General features: G+C 53.5%; 2 long non-coding RNA genes across 2 annotated transcripts; one reads left to right on the forward strand and one right to left on the reverse strand.

Annotated features, from left to right (window-relative positions):
• Window positions 1-15,020: 15,020 nt before the first annotated feature.
• LOC129051719 (uncharacterized) lies at window positions 15,021-16,890 on the reverse strand. Its single transcript, XR_008516154.2, has 3 exons — window positions 16,663-16,890; window positions 16,229-16,376; window positions 15,021-15,316 (listed from the first exon to the last, which is right to left on the reverse strand). It is a non-coding gene; the product is annotated as an uncharacterized LOC129051719 (long non-coding RNA).
• LOC134760619 (uncharacterized) lies at window positions 16,828-19,312 on the forward strand. The gene is made up of 2 exons (XR_010138385.1): window positions 16,828-17,365; window positions 18,812-19,312. It is a non-coding gene; the product is annotated as an uncharacterized LOC134760619 (long non-coding RNA).
• The last annotated feature ends 4,711 nt before the right edge of the window (window positions 19,313-24,023 follow it).

A 24,023-nucleotide genomic window follows, 5' to 3' on the forward strand; every position in this document is an offset into this window, starting at 1 on the left:
GGCTGTGGCCTGTTGCCAGACACCGTGTCACCAAGGGGTGCATTATTCCCACATCATCCCAGTTGTCCTCACCCTACCCATTGTCCTGCCAGCGAGATGGTCCCACAGCAGCCCCAGTTCTCAGAGGCTCGGCAGGGTGTCCCCTGACCCCGTAACACCCCTCACTGCCCCTGGGTGCTGGGTTCGAGAAGAACTGCCTGCTTCGTTGCAGGAAGTGACATCCACCCCCAACACTAGATCAGAGGCCACGATCTACCCTCCAGACCCAACACCAGGTCCCCAGCCCTTTATCTCTCCTCTCTGTCTGTCTGTCTCTGGTGTTCAGGCCTCTCTCTCCACGTCTATCTCCCTGTTTCTGTCCCTCCTGACCTCTCTCCTTTTCCATGATTTTTGCTTTCCTCCCTCCCTGTCTCATCCTAAATTTGTTTTTTTGTTTGTTTTTGTTTTTTGTTTTTTTTTGAGACGGAGTCTCTCTCTGTCGCCCAGGCTGGAGTGCAATGGCGCCATCTCAGCTCACTGCAAGCTCCGCCTCCCGGGTTCAAGCGAGTCTCCCACCTCAGCCTCCCGAGTGGCTGGGATTACAGGCGCCCACCACCACGCCCGGCTAATTTTTGTATTTTTAGTAGAGACGGGGTTTCTCCATGTTGGCCAGGCTGGTCTCAAACTCCTGACCTCAGGTGATCCGCCCGCCTCGGCCTCCCAAATTACTGGGGTTATGGGCGTGAGCCACTGAGCCCGGCCCTCATCCTAAATTCTTTTCTATTTTATTTTAATTATTATTATACTTTAAGTTTTAGGGTACATGTGCACAATGTGCAGGTTAGTTACATATGTATACATGTGCCATGCTGGTGTGCTGCACCCATTAACTCGTCATTTAGCATTAGGTATATCTCCTAAAGCTATCCCTCCCCCCCTCCCCTCACCCCATCCTAAATTCTTAAAACCTGCTCTCCGCCCAGCCATGATTTTCTTTGTCCTGTGCCATAAATAATTCTCAGAAGCAGGATGCAGCTTCTTTTGCTCAAGGCTGAGTCCAGCCAGTGGGATCTGGTGTCGCTGCCTGCAGACCCCTCAGTCAAGAGCGGGTTGGGGGGGCAGCAGGGGCTACAGTAACAGCCCGGACAGTCGTACTCCTGAAGGCACCCCACCCTGCTGTCCAGAGACTGAGGCTCAGACATTTGAGCCCCACATAACCCAGCCTGCCACACACCGCAGACTCCAACAGTGTAGCCCCTGTACCCCAGAAGTCACTTCAGCAAACCACTCTGGGCTCCATCTCACGTCTGTCCCCAAGGACTTGGGGACTTGCTCACTCAGCAGAAGACCAAGAGGAGCCAGATGCAGTGGCTCATGCCTGTAATCCCAGCACTTTGGGAGGCTGAAGCGGGCGGATCACCTGAGGTCAGGGGTTCGGGACCAGCCTGGCCAACATGGTGAAACCCCATCTCTATTAAAAATACAAAAGGCCGGGTGCGGTGGCTCACGCCTGTAATCCAGGTATTTTGGGAGGCCGAGGCGGGTGGATCACGAGGTCAGGAGTTCGAGACCAGCCTGGCCAATATGGTGAAACCCTGTCTTTACCAAAAAATACAAAAATTAGCTGGGTGTGGTGGCGTGCGCCTGTAGTCCCAGCTACTCGGGAGGCTGAGGCAGAAGAATCGCTTGAACCCAGGAGGCGGAGGTTGTAGTGAGCCGAGATTGTGCCACTGCACTCTAGCCTAGACGACAGAGCGAGACTCCATCTCAAACAAATATATAAATAAATAAAAAAACAAAAAATAATCAGGCGTGGTGGCATGCGCCTGTAATCCCAGCTACTCGGGAGGCCGAGGCAGGAGAATCCCTTGAACCCAGGAGGTGGAGGTTGCACGGAGCCAAGATTGTGCCACTGCACTCCGGCCTGGGCGACAGAACAAGGCTCCGTCTTAAAAAATTAATTAATTAATTTAAAAATAAAAATAAAATGTGCACTTTCATCTTGTATTATTCTGTCCTTTTGTTTGTTTGTTTGTTTGAGATAAAGTTTCACTCCGGTTGCCCAGGCTGGAGTGCAATGGCGTGATCTTTGCTCACCGCAACCTCTGCCTCCCGAGTTCAAGCAATTCTCCTGCCTCAGCCTCTCGAGTAGCTGGGATTGCAGGCGCACGCTGTCACCACGCCCAGCTAATTTTCTATTTTTAGTAGAGACAGGGTTTCTCCATATTGGCCAGGCTGGTCTCGAACTCCTGACTCCAGGTGATCCACCTGCCTCAGGCTCCCAAGGTGTTGGGATTACAGGAGTGAGCCACCGCGCCCAGCCTATTCTGTCCTGTTTTTTTAAGATTTAGTTTGCCGGGCGCAGTCGCTCACACCTGTAATCCCAACACTTTGAGAGGCCGAGGCGGGAGGATCACAAGGTCAGGAGATTGAGACCAGCCTGGCCAATGTGGTGAAACCCTGTCTCTACTAAAAATACAAAAATTAGCTGGGCACAGTGGTGTGCACCTGTAATCCCAACTACTTGGGAGGCTGAGGCAGGAGAATCGCTTGAACCCAAGAGGTGGAGGTTGCAGTGAGCTAAGATCGCGCCACTGCACGCCAGCCTGGGCGACAGGGCAAGACTGTGTCTTTAAAAAAATATATTTAGTTTAATTCCTGTAATGAGTCAGCCCCTTGGAAAATCAGACAGAATTCTGCCTGCTGAGCAGACACATTCCAGAAGTTATTCTGTGAGAGGTTTAGATGAATTCCTAGTGAAATTTCCAGGGGCGGGAGGGCGTGTCTGGAAGGCCTGTGGACATCACAGCAATCACAGCAGGCCTGTGGGGCGGGCATAACCGTCCGCTGGCGCTCGCTGCTAGCAGGAGGGAGTTCATATTCTTTCTTGGCTTCCTCCCGGATCAGTGTATCATGATATGCCGGGAAAGGGAGGAGAATTCTCTTTTTTGTTTGTTTGTTGTTTTGAGACAGAGTCTCACGCTGTCGCCCAGGCTGGAGTGCAGTGGCGCAATCTCAGCTCACTGCAACCTCTGCCTCCTGGGTTCAAGCGATTCTCCTGCCTCAACCCCCAGAGTAGCTGGGATTACAGGCACCCATCACCTCGCCCGGCTAATTTTTGTATTTTTAGTAGAGACGGGGTTTCACCATGTTGGGCAGGATGGTCTGGAACTCCAGACCTCAGATGATCCACCCGCCTCAGCCTCCCAAAGTGCTGGGATTACAGGCATGAGCCACCGCACCTGGCCTCAACTCCATTGTAATTAACCCTGCAGGGGCCAGGCATGGTAGCTCACGCCTGTAATCCTGGCATTTTGGGAAGCTGAGGCAGGAGGTGGATCACCTGAGGTCAGGAGTTTGAGACCAGCCTGACCAACATGGTGAAACCCTGTCTCTAGTAAATACAAAAAATTAGCTGGGTGTGGTGGCAGGCATCTGTAATCCCAGCTACTCGGGAGGCTGAGGCAGGAGAATCGCTTGAACCCAGGAGGCAAAGGTTGTGGTGAGCCGAGATCGCACCATTGCACTCCAGGCTGGGCAACAAGAGCGAGACTCCATCTCAAAAAATAAAAATAAATAAATAAATAAAAAATAAAAATAAAAAAAATTAGCCAGGCGTGGTAGTGCATGCCTAGTCCCAGCTACTCAGGAGGCTGAGACACGAGAATCGCTTGAACCTGGGAGATGGAGGTTGCAGTGAGCTGAGATCGCGCCACTACACTCCGTCCTGGGCAACAGAGCAAGACTTTGTCTCAAAATAAATAAATAAATAAATAAAATAAACAGATTTAGGAGAGGACACAAGCAAACGCAACTCAGACTGACTTTGGCAAAACCAGGCTTTATGGGTTCCCATAACTGAAACATCAATGTAGGGCCAGCTTCAGGCTCAGCTGGTTCCAGGTGCCACACAGCATCCCCAGGTTCCTTCAGTGTTGGGAGCTCAGGCTCCAAGCCCAGGACACAGTCCCAGCTCTGCCACATGCCCCTGAGGGACCCTGGGCAAGGCCTACCCCTCTCCCAGCCTCAGTGTCCTTATCTGTAAGTGAAGTTGCCACATTGACATCCCTGCCCTGGGGGACATCATGAGGGTCACCGGGCACCTGGTGAAAATCAGTGAGGAATAAGAATGAATGTTGGTTCTGGTTGTTGTTGACCAAGTAAATTAACGAATCCTCACCAGACAACCACTTCCATGTGACTTTCTGGTGTGAGCTGGAGAGGAGCCAACGCACGCTGCCACCAGAGGGCGGCAAACACCAAGGATGCAGCCGCGGCCCTCGCCCCGCCAGGGAGAAAACGCACCTGCTGCCACTCTCACGTTCTCATTCCTGTAACCGGATGGTGTTTGCTTAGTGCTGCTTGAAAGCCTGGACAGGGCCGGGCGCGGTGGCTCAGGCCTGTAATCCCAGCACTTCGGGAGGCCGAGGCGGGCGAATCGCTTGAGGTCAGGAGTTCAAGATCAGCCTGGCCAATGTGGCAAAACCCCGTCTCTACTTAAAAAAAAAAAAAAAATTAGCCGGGTGTGATGGCGTTCACCTGTAGTCCCAGCTACTCGGGAAGCTGAGGCAGGAGAATCACTTGAACCTGGGAGGTGGATGGTGCAGTGAGCTGAGATCGAGCCACTGCACTCCAGCCTGGGTGACAGAGCGAGACTCCATCTAAAAAACAATTATTTGTAGAGATGGGGTTCTCACCATGTTTCCCAGGCTGGTCTTGAACTCCTCAAGTGATCTTCCTGCCTCATCCCCCCAAAGTGCTGGGATTACAGGTGTGAGCCATCGTGCCTGGCCCTGACCAACTAGATGTTGAAAATAGAGCCTGCGGGGCCGGGCGTGGTGGCTCACACCTGTAATCCCAGCACTTTGGGAGGCTGAGGCGGGTGGGGCGGGTGGATCACGAGGTCAGGAGATTGAGACCATCGTGTTTAACAAGGTGAAACCCCGTCTCTACTAAAAATACAAAAAAAATAGCCAGGTGTGGTGGGGGACACCTGTAGTCCCAGCTACTCGGGAGGCTGAGGCAGGAGAATCACTTGAACCTGGGAGGAGGCGGAGATTGCAGTGAGCTTAGATCACGCCACTGTACTCCAGCCTGGGCAACAGAGCGAGACTCCATCTCAAAAAAATGAAATAAAAATAAAAAAATAAAATTGGCCGCAAGTGGCCGAGTGTGGTGGCTCTTCCACAGCAGCCAGAGGGTGCTTGTGAGGCTGACTGGGGGTGTCCCTGCTCTGCCTACAGCCCTCCATGGCTCCCATTTCCCACTGGGTAGCAGCCCAAGTCCTCCGTGCAGCCCACAAGGCTCTGCCCAGTCCCCTCTCCTCTCCCTCCTCCCTGTCTCCCCCTCATCCCCTGCTCCTCCACCTAGTCCCCTCTCTCCTCTCCCTCCTCCCTGTCTCCCCCTCATCCTCTGCTCCTCCGCCCAGTCCCCTCTCTCCTCTCCCTCCTCCCTGTCTCCCCCTCCTAATCTGCTCCTCTGCCCAGTCCCCTCTCCTCTCCCTCCTCCCTGTCTCCCCCTCCTCCCCTGCTCCTCCACCCAGTCCCCTCTCTCCTCTCCCTCCTCCCTGTCTCCCCCTCCTCCCCTGCTCCTCCACCCAGTCCCCTCTCTCCTCTCCCTCCTCCCTGTCTCCCCCTCCTCCCCTGCTCCTCCACCCAGTCCCCTCTCTCCTCTCCCTCCTCCCTGTCTCCCCCTCCTCCCCTGCTCCTCCACCCAGTCCCGTCTCTCCTCTCCCTCCTCCCTGTCTCCCCCTCCTCCCCTGCTCCTCCACCTAGTCCCCTCTCTCCTCTCCCTCCTCCCTGTCTCCCCCTCATCCTCTGCTCCTCTGCCCAGTCCCCTCTCTCCTCTCCCTCCTCCCTGTCTCCCCCTCCTCCCCTGCTCCTCCACCCAGTCCCCTCTCTCCTCTCCCTCCTCCCTGTCTCCCCCTCCTCCCCTGATCCTCCACCTAGTCCCCTCTCTCCTCTTCCTCCTCCCTGTCTCCCCCTCATCCTCTGCTCCTCCGCCCAGTCTCCTCTCTCCTCTCCCTCCTCCCTGTCTCCCCCTCCTAATCTGCTCCTCTGCCCAGTCTCCTCTCTCCTCTCCCTCCTCCCTGTCTCCCCCTCATCCTCTGCTCCTCCGCCTAGTCCCCTCTCTCCTCTCCCTGCTCCGTTTTCCCCTCTTATTCGGCTCCTCTGCCCAGTCTCCTCTCTCCTCTCCCTCCTCCCTGTCTCCCCCTCCTCCCCTGCTCCTCCACCTAGTCCCCTCTCTACTCTCCCTGCTCCGTTTTCCCCTCTTATTCAGCTCCTCTGCCCAGTCCCCTCTCTCCTCTCCCTCCTCCCTGTCTCCCCCTCATCCCCTGCTCCTCTGCCCGGTCCCCTCTCTCCTCTCCCTCCTCCCTGTCTCCCCCTCATCCTCTGCTCCTCCACCTAGTCTCCTCTCTTCTCCCCTCCTCCCTGTCTCCCCCTTCTCCTCTGCTCCAGTCACATGGGCCTCCTCCCTGTTCCTCCAACTTGCCAGGCGAGGTCCTGCCCCAGGGCCTTTGCACGGCCGTGTCCTCTGCCTGGTTCCCCTTCCCCAGGTGCCCACTGGGTTCGTTTCTTCACTTCCTTCAAGGCTTCGGTGAACGCTCCCCTCATCACATAGCTCTTGCTCAGTAAATATGGCGGAATAAATAACTGGGCAGGGGTCGGTGGCTCATGACTGTGATCCTAGCACTTCTGGAGGCTGAGGCAGGAGGCTCACTTGAGCCCAGGAGTTGGAGACCAGCCTGGCCAACGTAGAGAGATCCCTTCTCTACTTAGGGTGACCAGGGGAGAGAACAAAATCATGGGTTCTTTTTTTTTTTTTTTGAGATGGAGTCTTGCTCTGTCGCACAGGCTGGAGTGCAATGGTGTGATCTCAGCTCACTGCAACCTCCACCTCCCGGGTTCAAGCGATTCTTCTGCCTCAGCCTCCCGAGTAGCTGGGATTACAGGCGCCCACCAACACACCCAGCTAATTTTTGTATTTTTAGTAGAGACGGGGTTTCCATGTTGGCCAGGGTGGTCTTGAACTCCTGACCTCAGGTGATCTGCCCGCCTCAGCCTCCCAAAGTGCTGGGATTACAGGCATGAGCCACTGCACCCAGCAAAAAATGTTTATTATACCCATTTCACAGACCAGCAAACGGAGGCCCAGAGGGAGCCGCCTGAGGAAACTGGGTTACGCAGCTGATGGAGTTTCATCCAGAGAAGGGGCCTGTGGGGCCTAGATTCAGACTTCAGGCTGGCAGGGAAGCAGGAGGGCCCCCCCAATCAGGGTCCCCAGGACACCAACCCCAAGGCAAAATGAGGCCACCAGAGGGTGTGCCCAGCCCCAGTCCTGCACACAGCAGGTGTGGAGCAAATGCTGGCTGGATAGAGGGATGGAGAAGGCGGCTGCCTGGGAGTGAGGGGCTGGGTGCGCCACCCACCTGGCCTCAGCCTCCTGCCCCATCTGAGAACAGAGCTCTGGTTTCCTGCCCGGCAGCCCGTGGGGAACAGCGAGGCATGGCCAGCTGGGGGCCGGACAGTCCTGAAGAGCTTGAGGACTGGCTCCTGGCTCCTAAAGCATAGCGCCAGCTCTGGGTATCTGCCAGGGAAAGACCAGCTCCGGGGCCCCTGGACGCAGGTTGGAGCTCAGGCTGTCCCGTGATGGCCTTGGTGCTATGGGCAAGTTTCTCCACCTCTCTGTGCTCAGCCTCTCACCAGAAAGGGGCAGGTGATCCTGGCCTGAGTAGGTGACCAAGGCATCCTCCTCTGTGGCTGGTATTTCCCGACACCCTCAGTAAATTCACAGGCGGCTCAGGCCTGTAATCCCAGCACTTTGGGAGGCCAAGGCAGGCAGATCACCCGAGGTGAGGAGTTTGAGACCAGCCTGGCCAACATGGTGAAACCTCGTCTCTACTAAAAATACAAAAATTAGCCGGGCATGGTGATGGGCGCCTGTAATCCCAGCTGCTCAGGAGGCTGAGGCAGGAGAATCGCTTGAACCCGGGAGGCGGAGGTTGCAGTGAGCCAAGATCGTACCACTTCACTCCAGCCTCAGCAACAAGAGCAAAACTCCATCTCAAACCAAATAAAATAAAAAATAAGGCCGGGCGCAGTGGCTCACGCCTGTAATCCCAACACTCTGGGAGGCCAAGGCGGGCGGATCATGAGGTCAGGAGATTCAGACCATCCTGACCAACATGGTGATACCTTGTCTCTACTAAAATACAAAAAATTAGCTGGGCATGGTGGCGCATGCCTGTAATCCCAGCTACTCAGGAGGCTGAGGCAGGAGAATCACTTGAACTTGGGAGGCAGAGGTTGGAGTGAGCCGAGATCCTGCCACTGCACTCTAGCCTGGGTGACAGAGCGAGACTCCGTCTCAAAAAAAAAACAAAAAACAAATTGGTTTGTTTCTTTTCTTGTTGATTTGTGGGAGTTCTTTATATATTCTGGACCTGAGTCCTCGACTGCATTATGCACTGCTAGCTAGTACCTTCTCCCAGTCTGGCACTTAACTTTTGAGTCTTTTTTTTTTTTTCTTTTTTTTGAGGCGCCCGCCACCACACCCAGCTAATTTTTGTATTTTTAGTAGAGATGGGGTTTCACCATGTTGGCCAGGCTGGTCTTGAACTCCTGACCTCATGATCCGCCCGCCTCGGCCTCCCAAAGTGCTGGGATTACAGGCGTGAGCCACATCATGCCTGGCCCCTTTTGAGTCTCTTAATGGTATCTTTGGACGAACTCATTTGTTTAAAATAAAATCTTTTTTTTTTTTTTTTTTTGAGATAGAGTCTCGCTCTGTCACCCAGGTTGGAGTGCAGTGGGACAATTTCTCCCAGGTTCAAGCGATTCTCCTGCCTCAGCCTCCTGAGTAGCTGGGATTACATGTGGATATCACCATGCCCACCTAATTTTTTGTACGTTTAGTAGAGACCAGGTTTCACCATGGTGGCCCAGGCTGGTCTTGAACTCCTTACCTCAAGAGATCCGCCTGCCTTGGCCTCCCAAAGTGCTGGGATTACAGGCATGAGCCACTGTGCCTGGCTATGTTAGGATATTTCGTTTTTTCTTTTCTTTTTTTTTTTTTTTGAGAGTCTCGCTCTGTCGCCCAGGCTGGAGTGCAGTGGCGCGACCTCGGCTCACTGCAAGCTCTGCCGCCCAGGTTCATGCCATCTCCTGCCTCAGCCTCCCGAGTAGCTGGGACCACAGGCGCCCGCCACCACGCCCGGCTAAATTTTTCTATTTTTAGTAGAGATGGGGTTTCACTTTGTTACCCAGGATGGTCTCGATCTCCTGACCTCATGATCCGCCTGCCTCGGCCTCCCAAAGTGCTGGGATTACAGGCGTAGCCACCGCTCCCGGTCCATGTTAGGATATTTCTGAGCAAATCTGCAGGTTTGGCCTGGAACCCTCAATTTGAGGTTGCAAACCCTGTTTCCTGCTAAGCCAAACAGATGGTGCCGGAGACGGGGCAGTGAAACCCTGTCTCACTAAAAATACAAAAAAAAATTAGCCGGGCGTGGTGGCAGATGCCTGTAGTCCTGGCTGCTGGGGAGGCTGAGGTGGGAGAATGGTGTGATCCCGGGAGGTGGAGCTTGCAGTGAGCCGAGATCACGCCACTGAACTCCAGCCTGGGAGACAGAGCGAGACTCCGCTTCAAAAATAAATAAATAAATAAATAAAATAAAATAAATAAATAAATAAATACTCTGGGTACACCTGTAATCCAAACACTTTGGGAAGCCAATGCGGGTGGATCACTTGAGGTCAGGAGTTCGAGACCAGTTGGGCCAACATGGTGATACCCCGTCTCTACTAAAAATACAAAGATTAGCCAGGCGTGGTTGCGGGCACCTGTAATCCCAGCTACTCGGGAGGCTGAGGCTGGAGAATCTCTTGAACCCGGGAGGCGGAGGTTGCAGTGAGCCCGAGATCACACCACTGCACTCCAGCCTGGGTGACAGAGCGAGACTCTGCCTCAAAATAAATAAATAAACATTAAAATTTAATTAAATTAATTAATAATTTATTATTTATATATTTATATAATATATAATATATAATATAATTTATATAATATAATAATTATATAAACTTAATTAATTAATTAATTTAATTAATTAATTAAAATAGAGATGAGATCTGCCTCTGCCGCCCAGGCTGGAGTGCAGTGGCGTGATCAGAGCTCACTGCAGCTTCCAACTCCTGGGCTCCAGCAATCACAGGACAAACTTCCCGCCCGGCCCTACAGCCAGGTGCTCACACCAGCCCTATTTATAAACAGGAACCCGTGGAAAGTTCTGGCTCCACCAAGCTGCTGTCACGAATAAGTCATCGTCCGGATCAATGATTCCACCTAGGGAGCATCTGCAAGTTTCCACCTCATTCTCCCCAGGCCCTGGACAGCCTGGCAGGGACGTCAGAGCTACCAGTCAGGCTGCGGAAACAGCCTGGGGGTTCCTCTGTGACCAGACAATTCCACGCCAGGGTCTCTACCCAGAGAAAGGAAAACACAGGTCCATACGCGTGTTCGAGGTGGCGTGATTCATAACGAACAAAAGGAGAAGAGAGGCCGGGCGCGGTGCTTCATGCGGGTGATGCCAGCACTTTGGGAGGCCAAGGCGGGCGGATCCCCTGAGGTCAGGAGTTTGAGACCAGCCTGGCCAACATGGTCAAACCCCATCTCTACTGAAAATACAAAAGTTAGCCAGGCATGGTGGCGGCGCCTGTAATCCCAGCTACTCGGGAGGCTGAGGCAAAAGAATCCCTTGGACCTGGGAGGCGGAGGTCGCAATGAGTGGAAATCATGGTGCTGCACTCCAGCCTGAAAGGCAGAGGGAGACTCCATCTCAAAAATTAAAAAACAGGCCGGGCACAGTGGCTCACGCCTGTAATCCCAGCACTTTGGGAGGCCGAGGCGGGCGGATCACAAGGTCAGGAGATCGAGACCATCCTGGCTAACACAGTGAAACCCCATCTCTACTAAAAATACAAAAAATTAGCCGGGCGTGGCGGGCGCCTGTAGTCCCAGCTGCTCTGGAGGCTGAGGCAGGAGAATGGCGTGAACCCGGGAGGCGGAGCTTACAGTGAGCCGAGATTGCGCCACTGCACTCCAGCCTGGGTAGCAGAGGGAGACTCTATCTCAAAAAAGTAAAAAAAAAAAAAGTATATAAAATATATAAATAAATATATATATATAAATATATTTTTTCTTTTTCTTTTTTTTTGAAATGGAGTTTTGTTCTTGTAGCCCAGGCTGGGTGCAATGGCACGATCTTGGCTCACTGCAAACCTCTGTCTCTTGGGTTCAAGCAATTCTCCTGCCTCAGCCTCCCAAGTAGCTGGGACTACAGGCGAGCGCCACCACACCCAGCTAATTTTTGTATTTTTGGTAGAGATGGGGTTTCACCATGTTAGCCAGGATGGTCTTGATCTCCTGACCTCGTGATCCACCCGCCTCGGCCTCCCAAAATTCTGGGATTACAGGCATGAGCCACCGCGCCTGGCCTATTTTTTAAAAGAATATGCATTTAGGGCACCTCCTCACTTTTCCTTTAGCCCCAGATAACATTCCATTCTCGATGTTTATCTGCTCGCCTGCTGAAGGATGTCTTGGTGGCTTCCAGGGTTGGGCTCTTATGAATAGCAGAGCTGCAGGCCAGGGGCCGTGGCTCATGCCTGTAATCTCAGCAGTTCAGGAGGCCGAGGTGGGAGGGTTGCTTGAGGCCAGGTGATGGAGACCAGCTTGGGCAACATAGCAAGACCCCAATCTCTAAAAAAACATACAAAAATTAGCCAGGCATGATGGTGCACGCCTGTGGTCCCAGTGGTTCCAACTACTCAGGAGGCTGAGGTGGGAGAATCACTTGAGCCCAGGAGGTCGAGGCTGCAGTGGGCTATGATTGCACCATTGCACCCCAGCCTGGACAGGAGAGCAAGACCTTGTCTCAAAAAAAAAATTTTTTTTTGAGATGGAGTCTCACTCTGTCACCCAGGGTAGAGTGCAATGGTGAGATCTTGGCTCACTGCAACCTCCACCTCCCGGGTTCAAGCGCTTCTCCTGCCTCAGCCTCCCGAGTAGCTGGGATTACAGGCGCCCGCCACCATGCCCAGCTAATTTCTGTATTTTTAGTAGAGATAGGGTTTTGCCATGTTGGCCAGGCTGGTCTCGAACTCCTGACCTCAGGTGATCTGCCCGCCTCAGCCTCTCAAAGTGCTGGGATTACAGGCGTGAGCCACCATGCCCAGCCAAAAAAAAAATTTTTTTTTTTTTTAAATAATAAAATAGAGGCTGGGTGTAGTGGCTCACGCCTGTAATCCCAGCACTTTGGGATCACCTGAGGTCAAGAGTTCGAGACCACCCTGGCCAACATGGCAAAACCCTGTCTCTGCTAAAAACACAGAAATTAGCTGGGTGTGGTGGCTTGCGCCTGTAATCCCAGCTACTCGGGAGGCTGAGGCAGGAGAAGCGCTTGAACTCAGGAGGCGGAGGTTGCAGTGAGCCGAGATTGCGCCACTGTGCTCCAGCCTGGGCAACAGAGCGAGACTTCGGATCAAAACAAACAAGCAAAAAAAGAAGCCACAGGCGGCCACACATAAACCATCACTGACCTCCTGGAGGTTCTCTTCTCAGGGAAAGGAACTTCCAGACTCAGAAAACTGGGGCAGGAAACATCCAGGCCAGTTTTTCCAGCCCACCGGGTCTCAGGCAGCTTCCAGGAGGATTGCCTGAACTTGCTGAAATTTCCCAATGCCCTCCTGGGCACATGGTTTTCAGATGATGAACACACACCCTGCACCGAGGATGAGGCCTCACCCCGGCGTTTGAGTCCTGGGCCCCGGGTTTAGTCCACAGGAGGAGAAGCCACACTGGCTGCTGGGAGGGAATGCGAAGTGGGCAGCTGCCGTGGAAAACACGGATCAGTGCTTCAGAAAGCCAGACAGCGGTGCCGTCTAACCCCACGGTGCCGCTCCGAGGAATCCACCCCAGATAACCGAACACCGCGGCTCTCAATAAACATGTTCACAGCAGCACGAGTCACAGGAGCCACGCATGGAAGGAAACAGCAGCACGAGTCACAGGAGCCAGTCATGGACAGAAGCAACGGCATGAGTCACGGGAGCCAAGCGTGGACGGAAACAGGAGCACGAGTCACGGGAGCCAGGCGTGGATGGAAACGGAGAGGAGCGGGGAGCAAGGCTCTGACGCCAGCCACAGCACGGATGCACCCTGAGGACGTCAGGCTCAGAGGGACGCCCAACACAAAAGGCCACACAGCCTGTGATCCCATTTCCATGAAATGTCCAGGGCCGGGCACGGTGGCTCACGCCTGTGATCCCAGCACTATGGATGGCCGAGGCCGGCGGATCACGAGGTCAGGAGATTGAGACCATCCTGGCCAACATGGCAAAACTCCGTCCCTACTAAAAAAACAAAAATTAGCCGGTCGTGGTGGCAGGTGCCTGTAATCCCAGCTGCTCGGGAGGCTGAGGCAGGAGAATTGCCTTAACTGGGGAGGTGGAGGTTGCAGTGAGCCGAGATTGCACCGCTGCACAACAGCCTGGGAGACAGAGCAAGCAAGACTCCGTCTCTACAAAAAAAAAAAAAAAAAAAAAAATTCGGCTGGGCACAGTGGCTCACGCCTGAATCCCAGCACTTAGGGAGGCCGAGACGGGTGGATCACCTGAGGTCAGGAGTTCGAGACCAGCCTGGCAAACGTGGCAAAACCCCATCTCTACTAAAAATACAAAAATTAGCCAGGCTTGGTGGCAGGTGCCTGTAATCCCAGCTACTTGGGAGGCTGAGGCAGGAGAATCACTTGAACCCGGGAGGCAGAGGTTGCGGTGAGCCGAGATTGTGCCACTGCACTCCAGCCTGAGTGACAGAGCGAGACTCTGTCTCAGGAAAAAAAAAAAAAATGAAAGAAAAGAAAAAGGAAAAACAGAATTAAGCATTGTAGTGAATAATTCAGTGGGATTTGGTGCCTTCACACTGCTGTGCTGCTGTCACCTCTAATTCCGGGATATTCCCATCACCCTTTGTGGCTGGGGCATCATCTGTCACTCCCTGTACCCTCCCCAGCCCTGGGAATCCACGCACCCCTTCCTGTTTCTGTAGCTTGGTCTGTCTGTCCTGGACATTTCTTTTTCTTTTTTTTTTTTGTTGTTGTTGTTGGTTTCGTTTGTTTGTTTTTTTGAGACAGAGTCTCGCTCTGTCCCCCAGGCTGGAGTGCAGTGGCGCGATCTCGGCTCACTGCAAGCTCCGCCTCCCGGGTTCACGCCATTCTCCTGCCTCAGCCTCCCGAGTAGCTGGGACTACGGGCACCCGCCACCACGCCCGGCTAATTTTTTTGTATTTTTAGTAGAGATGGGGTTTCACCGTGTTAGCCAGGATGGTCTCAATCTCCTGGCCTCGTGATCCGCCCACCTCGGCCTCCCAAAGTGCTGGGATTACAGGCGTGAGCCACCGCGCCCGGCTCCATTTTTTTTAGACGGGGCCTCGGTAAAGACTTCAAGTGTGCACCACGGTGCACCACTAGCACTTTTGATTTCTAATGCTCAGGGTTGGAAACCATCTTGCAGCTAAAGCTGTTTCAGCAGGGCATCCACTAATTTCCCACTTTGCTTATCTGAGGCGAAAAGCACCTAACACCTCAGCAATTTCTTTTTTTGTTGATGTTGTTGTTGGTTTTGTTTGTTTTTTTGAGACGGAGTCTCGCTCTCTCGCTCTGGCTGGAGTGCAGTGGCACGATCTCAGCTCACTGCAAGCTCCGCTTCCCAGGTTCACGCCATTCTCCTGCCTCAGCCTCCCGAATAGCTGGGACTACAGGCGCCCGTCACCATACCCAGCTAATTTTTTTGTATTTTCAGTAACGACAGAATTTCGCCATGTTGGCTAGGCTGGTCTCAAATTCCTGACCTCAGGTGATCTACCCACCTCAGCCTCCCAAAGTGCTGGGATGACAGGCGTGAGCCACCGTGCCCGGCTGCCCACACTGGAATTCTATGTTATAAGAACTTCATCTCACAAAAAGAAAAAGGGGACGTGTTTGGAACAGCCTGACTCCTGGATGGGCCCTGAATTCAGACATTTATTTGTTCATGAAACAAATGCTGATGGGGCCGTTGCACATCCAGGTCTGCACTGGCCGCCGTGTGGGGCGCTGGAGGGCGGGGGCAGGGAGAGCCCACCTGAGAGGCAGTGGCCGGGGTGGAGGACCCAGGGCTGGGCCTGGCGATGCTCGGACCCCAGCTTCCGGAGAACATTCTCAGGTCCACGACGAGGAGACGTTGGCAGATGCTCCTGCTGAGGGCCAACAGATATCATCCCCGCTTAATCCTGCTTTTTCCTGCCATGAGGAGGTCAAAGTCACACCACACGGCCAGGCCTGGTGGCTCATGCCTGTAATCCCAGTACTTTGGGAGGCCAAGGTGGGCAGACTGCCTGGACCCAGGAGTTTGAGACCAGCCTGGGCAACATGGTGAAATCCCATCTCTACTAAAATACAGAAAATTAGCCAGGCGTGGCCGGGCGCGGTGGCTCATGCCTATAATCCCAGCACTTTGGAAGGCTGAGGCCGGCGGATCATGAGGTCAGGAGATCGAGACCATCCTGGCTAACACGGTGAAACCCTGTCTCTACTAAAAAATACAAAAAAAAATTAGCCGGGCTTGGTGGTGGGCGCCTGTAGTCCCAGCTACTCGGGAGGCTGAGGCAGGAGAATGGCGTAAACCCGGGAGGCAGAGCTTTCAGTGAGCCAAGATCACGCCACTGCCTCCCAGCCTGGGCAACAGAGCGAGACTCCATCTCAAAAAAAAAGAAAAGAAAAGAAAAGAAAATTAGCCGGGCGTGGTGGCAACACCTGTAGTCCCAGCTCCTCAGGAGGCTGAGGCAGGAGAATTGCTTGAACCCAGGAGGCGAGGATTACAGTAAGCTGAGATCGCGCCACTGCAAGACTCCGTCTCAGAAAACAAAGTCGCACAGGAGAGTCACGTCCACCCCCTGGGCCACCGGATAGTCGCCACAGACCAGGCAGCTGAATCCCCGCTCTATAGACAACCCCATCAAGGCTGGGGCAGTGAGACGCTCCGATGGCCACAGGCCCCCAGGATCCCACCCTGTCCGTCTCTCCCTCCCTGCTGTCCCTCTGTGAGCCGCACCCTGGGGCTGTCAGTGGCAGTGACGGGGAGCTGCAGGGTCTGCGGACAGAGGGGGCTGGGTTTCCAGCCAGGTGGCCTGGGAGGGCAGCTTTAATCCCCACCTCGGTTTTGTCTTAGAAGCAGTTGCGTGGCTGTGCTCCAGGCTGTCCAGGGTTCAGGCTGAGCCACCGTCTATGTCCGGACCTCGGTGTCCATCAGGACCCGGCCTGCCCTGCAAGCAGACATGTGCTCCTTCGACCTCCGTCAACCCTGGAGACGAAGCAGGGAAGAGCAGGAGTTGGGCCCTGGCTGGAGGCCTGGCATCCATCCGGAGGGGCGGAGCGGCCTCGAGGTGGCGTGTGAGTCCCCGGGAAAGATGCAGGGGACGCTGGGTGGCCAGTGGCACGAGTGAGGCTCGGGGTCCCGCAGCCCCCCGTGGTGTGGGTGCCTGGGTTGGGGGTCCTTGAGGAGGACAAGGGAGGGAACCAAAGGGGGCCAGGACACCCGGTAGCTTGGCTGCGGGGGCTCTGTGATATGCTAAGTCCCTCCTGCTCACCACTAAACCCAAGAGGAAAAGGAATTCCTGGCAGAGTCCAATTTAAAGTCAACAAACAAACAATGTGGGAAGGACAGAAGGAATCCCAGGAATGTGGGCGGGGTCCTCCTCCCGCCGGGGCCACCCTGGACCCGGTGAGAAATCGAAGGTCCCCCAAGGACCCACGTCCAGACACCAGCAGCCTCTCCGTGCAAACCAGGCAACGCTGCAGGAACTGTGCTTGGAGAAACCGTGGAAACTGCCCCTAACCCTCCCGTCTCTATTTCTTTCTCTGCTTTATTACCTCACTCTTGGCTGTGAGGTAAAACAGGAGAAAATGAGAAGGTGGTTCTGGAGGACCCGACTGTATTTGCTTTGGTGACAGGGTCAAGCGCCCTTTACTCGCCGGACGCAGCCCTCACCGAAGGGGATTTGGGGGCCTCTGGGCAGGGGTCCTGAAGGCTTTGAATTGTTCAATCTCTGGGGGTACAGGAACTCCCGCAGAAGGTTTCAAAGACAAGAGTTTCGCGAGAGAAAAAAACCATGAACTTTGCAGGTTGGTGGTGGAATCTGGTGATTTAAGAAAACGTGTTTCTAAAGCCTCGGCCGGGCCACGCCTGGGCTGTCTGCGGTGCTCTTCCGGAATTCTCTACAATATCTGGAAGTGACCAAGAAAATTCCAGAACCCGGAGGCTGTGCCGTGGAGATAAACATGGGCACCTGGGTATGTTTGTTTTTATTGTTAGGACCTATTTTATCACAAGCAAAAAAAAAGGAAGCTGCCCAGAAATCCAGGGGTGATGGAAGGCGATGGGGCCTGCGGTGGCCCAGTAGATTCTAGAATTTTCCTCTAGGAAGATGCCCAGGAATTTTAACCCTGTTGGCTCAACCCAGAAGCTCAGGGTGGCGGGGAAAGGATCACCGTGGTCTTCCTTCCTTCCTTCCTGGAGTTTCGCTCTGTTGCCCAGGCTGGAGCCCAGTGACATAATCATGGTTTGCTGCAGCCTTGACCTGCTGGCACGAAGGCGCCTCCTGCCTCAATCTCCTAAGTAGCTTGGACTACAGGCATATGCCACTACGCCCGGCTAAAAAAATTTTTTTTTTTTGAGACAGAGTTTCACTCTTGTTGCCCAGGCTGGAGTGCAGTGGCGCAACTTCGGCTCACCACAACCTCCGCCTCCCGGGTTGAAGCGATTCTCCTGCCTCAGCCTCCCAAGTAGCTGGGATTATATGCATGAGCCACCACGCCTGGCTAATTTTTGCATTTTTAGTAGAGACGGGGTTTCGCCATGTTAGCCAGGCTGGTCTCAAACTCCTGACCTCGTGATCCACCCGCCTCGGCCTCCCAAAGTGCTGGGATTACAGGTGTGAGCCACCGCGCCCAGCCCACTGTTTTTTATTTTTGTAGAGACAGGGTCTTGCTGTCACCCAGGCTGGAGTGCAGTGGCAAGATCACATCCCACTGCAGCCTCGACCTCCTGGGCTCAAGTGATCCTCCTGCCTCAGCCTCCTGAGTAGGTGGGACCACAGGCATACGCCAGCACCCCCGGCTAATTTAAAACAAACAAACAAACAAACAAAAAAACTTTAGCAGCCAGGCACGGTGGCTCACTCTTGTAATCCCAGCAATTTGGGAAGCTGAGGCGGGCAGATCACTTGAGGTCAGGAGTTCGAGACTATCCCCGTCTCTACTAAAAATACAAAAATTAGCCAGGCGTGGTGCACATGTAATCCCAGCTACTCCGGAGGCTGAGGCAGGAGAATCACTTGAACCCGAGAAGCAGAGGTTGCAGTGAGGTGAGATCGTGCCCCTGGGCGACAGAGGGAGTATCCATCTCAAAAAAAAAAAAAAAAAAAAAAAATTCCAGATGGGGTCTCGCCACGTTGCCCAGGCTGGTCTTGAACTCCTGAGATCAAGTGATTCTCTCACCTCAACATCCCAGGTTGGTGGATTACAGGTGTGAGCCACGGTGCCTGGCCCTGGCTTTTCTTCTTGTTTGTCAGGCTCTGCTGTTGTGATAGGAAGGCTTGAGGACTTCAAAGGGGCGGCTGGTGTGCGGGGTTGGGGAGGTTGGCAGGGACAGAAGGGAGGTGCTGTTGGCATGTGTGGAATGTGGCACTGGCGCTGGCCGGACGCATCTGTGTGTGCTGACTGCCTGTCCGATGCCAGGGCCTGTGTTCCCCCTGCACGTCCCCGGGAAGGAACTGCTGGACCAGTGGAATGAAGGGCCAACGCCAGGGGCAGCACCGCCCGGCCTCAGAGGACTGTGGCCCCACAGATGACATCCTCAGCTACCAGTTCCTGCATCTGGAAGATGACCAGGAGGAGGGACGGTCTGCAAGTGTTCAAAGTGATGTTTCCAGGCCGGGCGCGCTTGTAATCCCAGCCCTTTGGGAGGCTGAGGCAGGCGGATCACCTGAGGTTGGAAGTTCGAGACCAGCCTGACCAACATGGAGAAACCCCGTCTCTACTAAAAATACAAAATTAGCCGGGCGTGGTGGTGCACGCCTGTAATCCCAGCTACTTGGGAGGCTGAGGCAGGAGAATCGCTTGAACCCGGGAGGCGGAGGTTGTGGTGAGCTGAGATTGCGCCATTGCACTCCAGCCTGGGCAAGAAGAGCGAAACTCCATCTCAAAAAAAAAAAAAAAACCTCTATAACATCCAAAATACTAACCAGTTGTTACCTCTAGATTGTTTGGGGATGTTAGATTTCTCCTTTGTTGCCAACTCTTTTATTTTTATTTATTTATTATTATTATTATTATTACTTTTTTTTTTTTTTTTTGAGATACAGTCTTGCTCTGTCGCCCAGGCTGGAGTGCAGTGGCACAATCTCAGCTCACTGCAACACCACTGCACTCCAGCCTGGGCAACAGAAAGACATTCCACCTCAAAAAAAAAAAAATAATAATAATAAATAAATAAGGGGCCAGGCGTGGTGGCTCACGCCTGTAATCCCAGCACTTTGGGAGGCCATTCTCCTGTCTCAGCCTCCCGAGTAGCTGGGACTACAGGCGCCCGCCACACCCAGCTAATTTTTTGTATTTTTAGTAGAGATGGGGTTTCACCATGTTAGCCAGGATGGTCTCGATCTCCTGACCTTGTGATCCACCTGCCTCGGCCTCCCAAAGTGCTGGGATTACAGGCATGAGCCACCACGTCCGGCCCCTTATTTATTTATTATTATTTTTTATTTTTTTGAGATGGAGTCTTGTTCTGTTGCCCAGGCTGGAGTGCAGTGGTGTGATCTCAGCGCACTGCAACCTCCGCCTCCCAGGTTCGAGCGATTCTCCTGCCTCAGCCTCCCGAGTAGATGGGACTACAGGCGTGTGTCACCATGCCAGGCTAATTTTTGTATTTTTAGTAGAGACAGGGTTTTGCCATGTTGGCCAGGATGGTCAGGAACTCCCCAACTCTTATTTTTAAATGTTGGGCTACACAAGTCTGGGAAATGTTAGTTTTCAAGCACATCAGGGAAAAAATGGATACAAAAGTCTTGAGGACCACTTAAGAAATGAACAATAGCAGATATGTAACAGTTATACTACGCTGCTACCTTGTAAAACATTTTAGAAACATCTGTTTCCAGCGGGGCCTGGTGGCTCACGCCTGTGATACCAGCACTTTGGGAGGCCGAGGTGGGCAGATCATGAGGTCAGGAGTTTGAGACCAGCCTGGCCAACCTAGTGAAAGCTCGTCTCTACTAAAACTACAAAAAATTAGCTGGGTGTGGTGGCACACGCCTGTAATCCCAGCTACTTGGGAGGCTGAGGCAAGAGAATTGCTTGAATCCGGGAGGCGGAGGTTGCAGTGAGTCAAGATCGCACCACTGCACTCCAGCCTGGCAACAAAGCAAGACTCCATCTCAAAAAAAAAAAAGAAAAAAAAGAATAGAAAAAGAAAAAAAAAAAAAAAAATCTGTATCATCCTTGTAGATTCTAGGGGTTGGAAACAGGCTTTGAAAAAAGCCCTGAAGCAGGCCGGACGCGGTGGCTCACGCCTGTAATCCCAGCACTTTGGGAGGCCGAGGCGGGCGGATCATGAGGTCAGGAGATCGAGACCATCTTGGCTAACACGGTGAAACCCCGTCTCTACTAAAAATACAAAAAAACTAGCCGGGCGTGGTGGCGGACACCTGTAGTCCCAGCTACTCGGGAGGCTGAGGCAGAAGAATGGCCTGAATCCGGGAGGTGGAGCTTGCAGTGAGCAGAGATTGCGCCACTGCACTCCAGCCTGGGCGATAGAGCGAGACTCCGTCTCAAAGAAGAGAAAAGAAAAGAAAAGAAAAAAGTCCTGAAGCAAATAGAGCAAATTTTGAACAGCTTGAATACCTGAGACAGGCCAGCGGTGCGAGGCAGGCTCATTTTATATTCTTCCACGGTTGTGTGAATTTCTTGCAATTTTACGTAGTAATTTTTTCACCAGGATTTAGTATATTAGCATGTTTCGGGCTGGGCACGGTGGCTCACGCCTGTAATCCCAGCACTTTGGGAGGCCGAGGCAGGTGGATCACTAGGTCAGGAGTTCGAGACCATCCTGGCCAACATAGAGAAACCTCATCTCTACTAAAAATACAAAAATTATCTGGGCATGGCGGTGTGTGCCTGTATTCCCAGCTACTCGGGAGGCTAAAGCAGGAGAATCGCTTGAACCCGGGAAGCAGAGGTTGCAGTGAGCTGAAATCGCACCACTGTACTCCAGCCTGGGCAACAGGGCGAGACTCCGTCTCAAAAAAAAAAAAAAAAGAAGCATGTTTTCTAGTAAGCCAACTCAGAATAAAAAGAAAATAAAGGAGAAAATATAATCCCAATAAAATATATATGAGTTTGTGCTTTGTTCTGTTTTGTTTTCTGGAAGACAGAATCTCGCTCTGTCGCCCAGGCTGGAGTGCAATGGTGTGATCTCAGCTCACTGCAACCTCTGCCTCCCTGGTTCAAGGGATTCTCTTGCCTCAGCCTCCCGAGTAGCTGGCATTATAGGTACCACCACGCCCGGCTAATTTTTGTATTTTTAGCAGAGACGGGGTTTCACCGTGTTGTCCAGGCCAGTCTCAAACTCTTGACCTCAAGTGACCCTCCCACCTCTGCTATTTATTTATTCTTTGTTTTTTATTTTATTTATTCTTTTTTTTTTGTTGTTGTTTTCATTTTATCTTTCTTTTGCTATTTATTTAGAGATAGGGTTTCGCCATGTTGCTCAGGCTGGTCTGAACTCCTGGACTTAAACCATCCGCCCACGTCGGCCTCCCAATGTCCTGGGATTACAGGAGGAAGCCACTGCGACCAGCTTGAAAGTGTTCATTTTTTACTTTTTAATAGAGATGGGGTCTCACTATGTCACCCAGGCTGGTCTGAAACTCCTGGGCTCAAACCGTCCACCCACCTCGGCCTCCCAAAGTGCTGGGATCACAGGTGGGATCACAGGTGGGAGCCACGGCGCCCGGCCCCAAAGCCCTCCTTGGGCAAGCACCTGAGCCGCCACGGTCCACAGGCCCATCAAAACCAGAGCAAACTGGTACCTGTGATACAGCCTCCACTCCAGCCCCAGGGCCCAGCCCCAGGCCACCCGAGCCGGCTGTGGGTGACCTGAGACCAAGTGTCGTTTCCTGCTATAAACTATTGATGCCTGAGCAGTCACCTCGAGGAGCTCCTGGCTTGGCTTCGGTGTCCTGGGTTCCCTGTAATGAAGCCCGGGGCAGCTGAGGCCTGGAGGGTGTCTGCTCTGCCTCTGTCCTGGGCCCGCCTGGGGCTCTTTTCCTTCTAGGCCTGGTTTCCTCCAAAATTAGCTTCCTATCCGGATCCCACATCCCTTCACAATGGAGGCCTGACCTCTGGGGAGACACAATGTCAGGGTCACTGTGAGGTTTTTATTTATGTATTTTTATTTTTAGTTACTTGATACCGAGTCTTGCTCTGTCGCCCAGGCTGGAGTGCAGTGGTGCGATCTTGGCTCACTGCAGGCTCCGCCTCCTGGGCTCAAGCGATTCTCCTGCCTCAGCCTCCCAAGTAGCTGGGATTACAGGCACCCACCACCATGCCCGGCTAATTTTTTTGTATTTTTAGTAGAGACGGGGTTTCACTGTGTTAGCCAGGATGGTCTTGGTCTCCTGACCTCGTGATCCACCCGCCTCGGCCTCCCAAAGTGCTGGGATGACAGGCGTGAGCCACCGTGCCTGGCCTCGACTTTATTTATTTACTCATTTTTTTTTTTTTTTTTGAGAGAGAGAGAGTCTCACTCTGTCACCCAGGCTGGAGTGCAGTGGTGTGATCTCAGCTCACTGCAACCTCCACCTCTCGGGTTCAAATAATAATTCTCCTGCCTCAGCCTCCTGAGTAGTTAGGATTACAGGTGTGCACCACCACACCCAGCTAATTTTTATATTTTTGGTAGAGACAGGCTTTTGCCCTGTTGGCCAGGCTGGTCTCGAACTCCTGACCTCAGGGCATCCACCCGCCTCAGCCACCCAACGTGCTGGGATCACAGGCGTGAGCCACCGCACCTGGCCTGACTTTATTATTGTTTTACAAAGAGCAGACCGTCCACCTGCCATGGATCAAACGCCGAGGTCTAGAGGACACTGGAGACAGAGTGTTCCCCAGAACAAGCCCTGGGCGCAGCAGCCTGCAGGGCTGGGGTCTCCACTCCCGGGGGGGGCGTGCAGTGGGGCCTGCCATCCCCTCTGTGCCCCCACTGCCCCCACTCTGCAGGCTTGGCCGCTGACCCTGTGGTCGGGCCGGTGAACAGATGGCCGCTGGATCACTGACAGCCCGGCTCACGTTCCCTCTCCCTATCGAGACATCTTCCTTTTAATAAATTTTGCAAGGCCGTGGAGGGGGGCCGGCGCTCCGGCCCACGTCTGTCTCCCGTCCCCATCACCACCACACGAGGCCCCAGCACGCCTGGCCGGCCTCAGTCCCCGCAGGATGAATGGGCTTCCGGGGCCTGCCGGGACCAGGTAAGCAGGCTTAAAACAACACAAATACACTCTCGTCGCTGGAGGCCGGAAGTCTGAAGTGAAGGTGTGCGAGGCGCCAGGCGTGGACCCTCTCGGCCTCTTCCAGCTCCTGGTGCCGACGGCCACCTCTGACCCTCCTGGACTTGAGGCTGCTTCTCTCCCTATTTTGCCTCTGCCACCCCATGGAGGTCTCCTCTGCATCTGTGTCCAAATTTCCCTTGTCTCCTGAAGGGAGACTGCAGTGGTGCCTGCCCTAATGATCTCATCCTAACTAATTACATCTGCAGAAACTCTATTTCCACATAAGGTCCCATTTGTAGGTGCCTGGGGTTAGCACAAAGACAGATCTTTGAGGAAACTCAATTCACCCCGGGGAGTTTGCCTTTGTGGCTTTCTCCTCTGCAGCCCCGGCTCCCCGAGTGGCC

The sequence above is a fragment of the Pongo abelii genome, chromosome 20, assembly GCF_028885655.2.
Source record: "Pongo abelii isolate AG06213 chromosome 20, NHGRI_mPonAbe1-v2.0_pri, whole genome shotgun sequence".
Classification (NCBI taxonomy): Eukaryota; Metazoa; Chordata; class Mammalia; order Primates; family Hominidae; genus Pongo; species Pongo abelii.